General features: G+C 35.1%; 1 pseudogene; it reads left to right on the top strand.

Annotated features, from left to right (window-relative positions):
- Nucleotides 1-1887: 1887 nt before the first annotated feature.
- Nucleotides 1888-2006, top strand: LOC111737418 (annotated as a pseudogene).
- The last annotated feature ends 4522 nt before the right edge of the window (nucleotides 2007-6528 follow it).

Raw genomic sequence — 6528 nt, forward strand, 5'->3', positions numbered from 1 at the left:
TAAGCCTGAGTGAGCAAAGGTGGAGTACAGAAGACAAGGACAGGGAGATTATGAACAAACTGCAAAAAACTTTTAAGTCATTATAAGTAGTTTGTCTTTTATCATGAGTGAAATTAAAAGCCACTGAGGTGTTATGAGCAGTGGATGAACCTGGCTTATAGTTTAAGAGAAACCCTCTAGCAACCATGCTGAAAATAGATTGATAAAGAACCACTTAGTTAGAAAGCTGTTGCATTGATCCATCTGAGAGAGGTGGTGATTTAAACCAGTATGTTAGCAATGGAGGGTATGGAAGGTAGAGCCTACAAGATTTTCTGACAATTTCATGAGAACAAAGAAGAATCAGAGATGACAAGTATTTTTGGCCCGAGTAACTGGAAGTATGAATCTGCCACTAACTGAAATAAGGGAGTTTTTAGGAGTTGCAGATAAAAGAGAGAGAGCGCAGTGTTTTGAGTTCAATTCACTGTGAACTTGACAAGAAGAGTTTTAATGGAGATTAATGCTGCATATAGTAAACTTGAAAAGAATGGGAGAGGAGGAATTAGAGATAATGGGCTTATGCAACAGTTTCAAATAGTTTTACCGTAAAAAAAAGAAAAGAAAAAGAAGGGGGCAATAGTTAGAGGTCAAAGTAATGTCAAGACTTTTTATTCATGGAATATATAAGAGCATGCTTGTTTGACGATGAGGAAACCTCAGTTAGGGAATCTTTTTGATGAGGAAGACAGAGGACAAAATTGTTGGTAAATACAGGCGGGTATACTATAAGGCTAATGAAATTTAAGATTCGATGGCTCACACTTTCACTTTTTCCACAGCCCTAAGAGGTGCCTTAGCAATTGACTTTTCATCGTGTGTGTGTGTGTGTGTGTGTGTGTTAATTTTCAAATACAAACTATTTTAAACATATAAGATTAAGATCAGTATTGCTATCCATATTGACTTCCCTTCCATCCACATTGCCCTCACATTAGGTGATGTTGGAATGACCACAGGCATGTTGGGAATCAGGCAAAGGGGAATCAGAATTGGGGGATATATTTGGTTTGGGTATATTGAGATACATTTTAGTAGTTTACATTCACTGCTACGTGACCTGGTGTAGAAACATCTTCCAGACATTCTATCTCTTACTCTACCACAGTGCTGACTCATCTGGAATCCTGACACTAAGGTGTAGAAAGAGAGGTTACATCTCAATTATGAAAGTGACTTACAGTGCTCAACACTAGAACTATGTTAGCAGTGGATGAATAAAACATTTGTAATATGTGGAATCAGAAGTTAGTCTATGGAAAATTCAAGTCACCAGATATCTTAAATAGGAGGTGGAATATTTGCTCCTCAGTGATAACTAGTCATAACATATGAACTCTCTTGTTTGGGATAAATGCAATAGTTCAGTATATAAAGTCATAATTATACTTTCTAAGAAAATAATTTTTCATATATTTCTGTAATAAAGCAATCGAAATTATTTCTGAAAGCCAAAATTCATATTTTTCTATTCATATCAAAAACAATAATTAATTTAAAAGGATACATTTTCTAATAGAAGTAATTTGAACAGATTCTTGGATTGATAGTCCAACCGATAAAAAAGAATGAATCATATGAATATATTAAAATATATTTACGTTTCTTAAAGATTTACCACAAAATGATATTGATTAAAAAAAATAGCATGCAATCTATAAGAGGACAATATTATTAACAAACTGGTTACTGTTATCCATTCGGAGTATTTAAGCTTTGTCATTCATTAGAGTGAAGTCTTATAGCTCATATGTTAAAACAAAACAAAACAAAACAAAACAAAACAAAACTAAACTAAACTAAACTAATAGAGATTTCAATAATCTAACAATAATACTAAAAGTTTACATCTGTGGCCATGCCACCCTGAATGTGCCCTATCTTGTCTGATCTTGGAAGCTAAGCAGGGTTGGGCCTGGTTAGTACTTGGATGGGAAACCACCTAGAAATACCAGGTGCTGTAGGCAGTTGAAAATAAATAAAATAAATAAATCAATAAATAAAAGTTTACATGACATTATCAATATTCAAGTTGAAATAAACTTTTCTAAATCTCAATAATAAATCAAATTTTCATCAAAAATGCTAAAAGAATAATTAAATTACCATTCTATTCTCTCTATACAATAAAATTATAAAAATCTTGTCATATGAAGGGGCATGAATATGCAATAAAATTATGGGGAAAAAATGCATTATAGAAACACAGATTGTTAATTAATAAAATATATATATAAATGTTCTGGATATAAATATTGTTATAGTATTCCTACATCTTTTATATTTGAAATTTGTGGTGACTTATTTTATATAAGTATTCACATTTATACTTAATTTTATTTGTTATTTTGTACTGTTTTTCCTAAAGAGGACCTCCAAAATTTACAAACTCAGGTCCCATAAAACCCAGATCTGCCACGTTGGCAAAATGTCCTTGAAAAGTTAAAAGTAATAAAATTTAGAATATGAGTAAAGGATTCATTTATTGAAATCAAAGAGAAGGTAGAGTACATGGATGAATATTCAGGGAAGTGTTAGAAGAGTTAATAAGAATTTCTGGAAAGGTTCTGATTTTTTATATCTCTTAATAAAGTAGCAGGCAAAGTGGTTATCTGAGAATAAAGATGAAAGAGCATGTGTTATAAGTTTGAGGAGTGAGAAAGTGACATGAAATCAATGTCAAATAGAATTTGAAAGTGAATGGACTGGGGAAATACATGAATCTTGAGCAGCATTGAGAGCCCACTTGAGGCTGATGATCATGAATGTGAAGTGAAATTACTCAACCTGGTCTTTCAGTTTTCCTCTCCATGGGAGGATGCATAGAACAGGCAAAGTGGTTTTATCTGTGCGATTTCATCAAACTGAGAGAGAAGGGCAAGATAATTGAAGAAGTATGCCAGAGAGAATCAGAATGCTTGCTAAGAGAGTTTACTTGGGTAAAGAGGAGAATGAAAGCACCAGAAGTGAAGACCAACAAGAAGTAGAGGTATTGATGGATTTAGGTCTTTGTAGGGCTTGAAGTAGAGTTGAGTTGAAGTTGAGTTACCAGAAATGTGGTAGGTGATATATGGAATGTTGGTTATTTTGATAGAGATAATCGCAGAAGTCACCATTATTAGTAACATGTATACCTGCTAGGAGGTGGGTGGAGGCGAAATCAAGGAAATGAGTGGCCGGTATCCTACAGGATACTACAGGATACAAATGACTACAATCAACTGACAAGGGACTATAGAAATGAACAAGAATTATGTTAGAAATAGTGTTGCAGAAAATGGTGATGAATCCAAGATTCTATTGATGACAACAGTAAGGAGAGAGAGTAGATGATGTGGGTAGATGACATAATATTTGAAGGTGAAAAAGTTTGGGGAGGAGGAAATGGTGAATAATCTTAGAGCTGGAATGAGGAACAAGGAAAATCTTTCCTACCATTTGTCTCGATAACATCTGAGATATAAAAAAGAGAAGATCTGGGTGGCTCCCTAGTGTAGTGGTTAGCACATCTGCTTTACACGCAGAAAGTACTGGGTTTGTGCCCCAGGTGGAACCATAGACTAGACCCTGGGGGCCCCAGGCCCTGAGTGCGTGCCCCAAGCCTGTGAGAGGAGACATCCCGCCTTCAGAGATCCAGTTCTTAAGGGGAGACAGCAACATGCATAGGTCAGGGGTGGAAGTGTAGGGGGAAGGGTAATTAAAGGCGAAAAAAAAAAGAGAGAGAAGTTCTAAATGGCATAGGAAGCATTGTTCCCATGGGACATCAGTGGAGAGTGAAAGACACAGTAAGGAAAGTAAAAATATGTAACAGAGAAAAAGTAAATGAAACAAATTGGTGGTGCTGTATTAATTCAGCTCAAATTAACTAAGGCAAATAAACAATAGTGAGATGATTTTTAAAACCTTCCAACTCCATCTGTTCTTCTAGACATTGCCATAATGAATAATTCTACAAGAATTTGACTAAGTCACATAACTTTCATATCCTGTCCTCAAGAGAATCTACTTGGCACCCCCAATGCACCTCCTGGAAGTGCAAAAGACAACACTGGTGTGGCCATTCTTGATCAATGAGGATGAAAGCAAAGTGCTTTGTTTCCTGGGCAGTTTTGACATATGTCCATGTTTATTAAGAACATCTCTGAAACCTACCACTAGGTGCAAGATCGATGACCAGCTCCATAAAGTGTTCTTGGTTGACTTTCCTTCCATCTCTGTTCCACTCGGCTTTCCCCTTGCTTCTGCTCCCTGGCCTCATCTCCAGATAAACTACTTTGTCTCAGGCTCTGCTTTTGGAGGATGCCAAGCTAAGCATGTGATTATCATATTTTGTGGCCAGTCTATATACATACATGTGTGTGTGTAAATGGAAATAGGTCTTATAATTGGTCTTACTGTGGTGATTTATGTTCAATTTGTGTACTTTTATAGGTTTTAAACATGAAAGAGAAGCTGATATTAGTAATGTAGTTTCAATAAAATATTTGAGATAATTGATTAACTATGTTTAACAGATTTATAATATCAAAATATTAAATAGTAAGCCAGGTCATGACAGTTCTCTACATAAAAGACCTCTCAGATATTAGGATAGTGCAACAATTCTAACCAAGTTTTTAAGGGGCAGAGAGAAATTCTAGAATTTTATGAATTTTTTTCTTGGAAATTTATAAGATCCCTGGAGATAAGCAATTCAGGAAGCTGAGGATGATGGCCCTTGGCTCAGAGCAGCATAGCCCAAAGCCTTAGGAATCTTGAGGGGTGGGATGTTCTTCCATGGTTCCCAGTCATTGTATGCTAACTTCATCTGGGGTCCCCCATAATATATGCCCGCTTCCCTGATCCCTACCCTTTTCTTAGCCTTTTGAAAGTGTAATATTTCCACTTCCCTGGAGCTTATCAGGGAATTTCCAATTTCAATAGCATCATTGACTAATTTCTCCTAAAGCCTAAATAGTTCTTTTTATTCAACTTGCTCTCCCTTATGCAAGGAAATTTAGAACAAAGATTTAAAACCTGATTCTACTTCTTCTGAGAAGAGACAGTTAAAAACATTTTTTGTTTATTAATTTATAATGACAAAATAAGCAAAAAAAAAAACTCATTAATCAATTAGTGAACATGTCACTCAGTAACGGATATTTTCCCCAATTTTGAAGTATGTCTTTTGGAGAGGTTCCCAGAAGTGGAATACTAAAACAAAGTTATTAAAACATAAAAGTGCACATTATCTGATACACACTAGCAAACTGAACCCCTTAAGCCTTAAAGTACTCAAAGAAATCAATAAACATACCAATTTGTCTTCATTATAACTGGCATTGTTTTTAATTTGCTGATTTAATAGTGAAAATAAAAACTGATCACACAACCACTAGCATCCTCTCTTACATCTGAGACTTTTTATAACACTATTCTGTAATTTTTCTAAATCATTTTATCAACAAGTAAGTAAAAGCAGACCATTTCATTGTTTGTGTACAGTTCTCATTTGAAACAGAAATTATTATTTAATTACATCATTATCCACTGAGAACAGTCATCTGAGCCATTTACAACCAGAGAGTCCTCATTATCTGTAAAAGGCAAGTATAATCAATTAAGTTAAATGCTTCAGTGAAGCTGAAAGAATTGCCCCCTAAATATTTATTTTGGTCACTTACCAAGAGTATAATGTATACATAGCCAAGTCTCAAGTTTAAGAACAATCCATAGCAGATTGGTCTCTCTAAATCGTAGCATTAAGAAGTTACAGATGACCACAAAATTTCATTAGTATCAGCCAATATTGACTAGAAATATGCACAGTAGATTAAAATGATTAAACATGTTGCGTAATTAGTAGAAGGAAGTTTACTCTCCTTCTGAAGCACTCGACTTGGGCAAAGTTAAGTTCATGGGAATTACAGCTGAAACCACTTTCCCTGTTAGTTCGACATTTAACAGTAATCTTTTATGATTGCTCCAGTTCGTCTTCATCTGGCTAGGATATATTGGGAGATATTATGCCCACTATTTCTAAAGTTAGAGTTATTTTAAGGATGTGGCCTTGAGATAGTAAAGTGTTTTTGAGACCAGCTGGTCTGTATATGTGACTGATCCCTGTTCAGGCCGCTAATAAACTTTTAAGCTCAAGATAGATGCAGAAATTTACTCTTGCTGTGGCTACCTAAGACAAGCCTCCTGAGTAAGTTCTGTTGTTTATTAAACTTGCTGCCTGCCAATCTGGAATGATCTGCCTTTTTCTTTGGTTTCTCCTTCCCCTCTGTACACAGGAGCCAGTTTTGAATTTCACCCAGGGAACTCCCAAGGTTGAAAAAGAAAAGTAACACAAGTTAGTGTTTTAAAAAATCTAAATGTCACAACTTCACTCCAATAACCATTCATTATACATTTTACCCATCTCTTGAATGTTCTTAGAAGTAATGACCCTTGAAATTAAAACACATAAATTAACTCGAAAATGAAGTACATACTACTACTGTTCTC

This window comes from Pteropus vampyrus, unplaced genomic scaffold (assembly GCF_000151845.1).
Source record: "Pteropus vampyrus isolate Shadow unplaced genomic scaffold, Pvam_2.0 Scaffold26, whole genome shotgun sequence".
NCBI classification, from domain to species: Eukaryota; Metazoa; Chordata; class Mammalia; order Chiroptera; family Pteropodidae; genus Pteropus; species Pteropus vampyrus.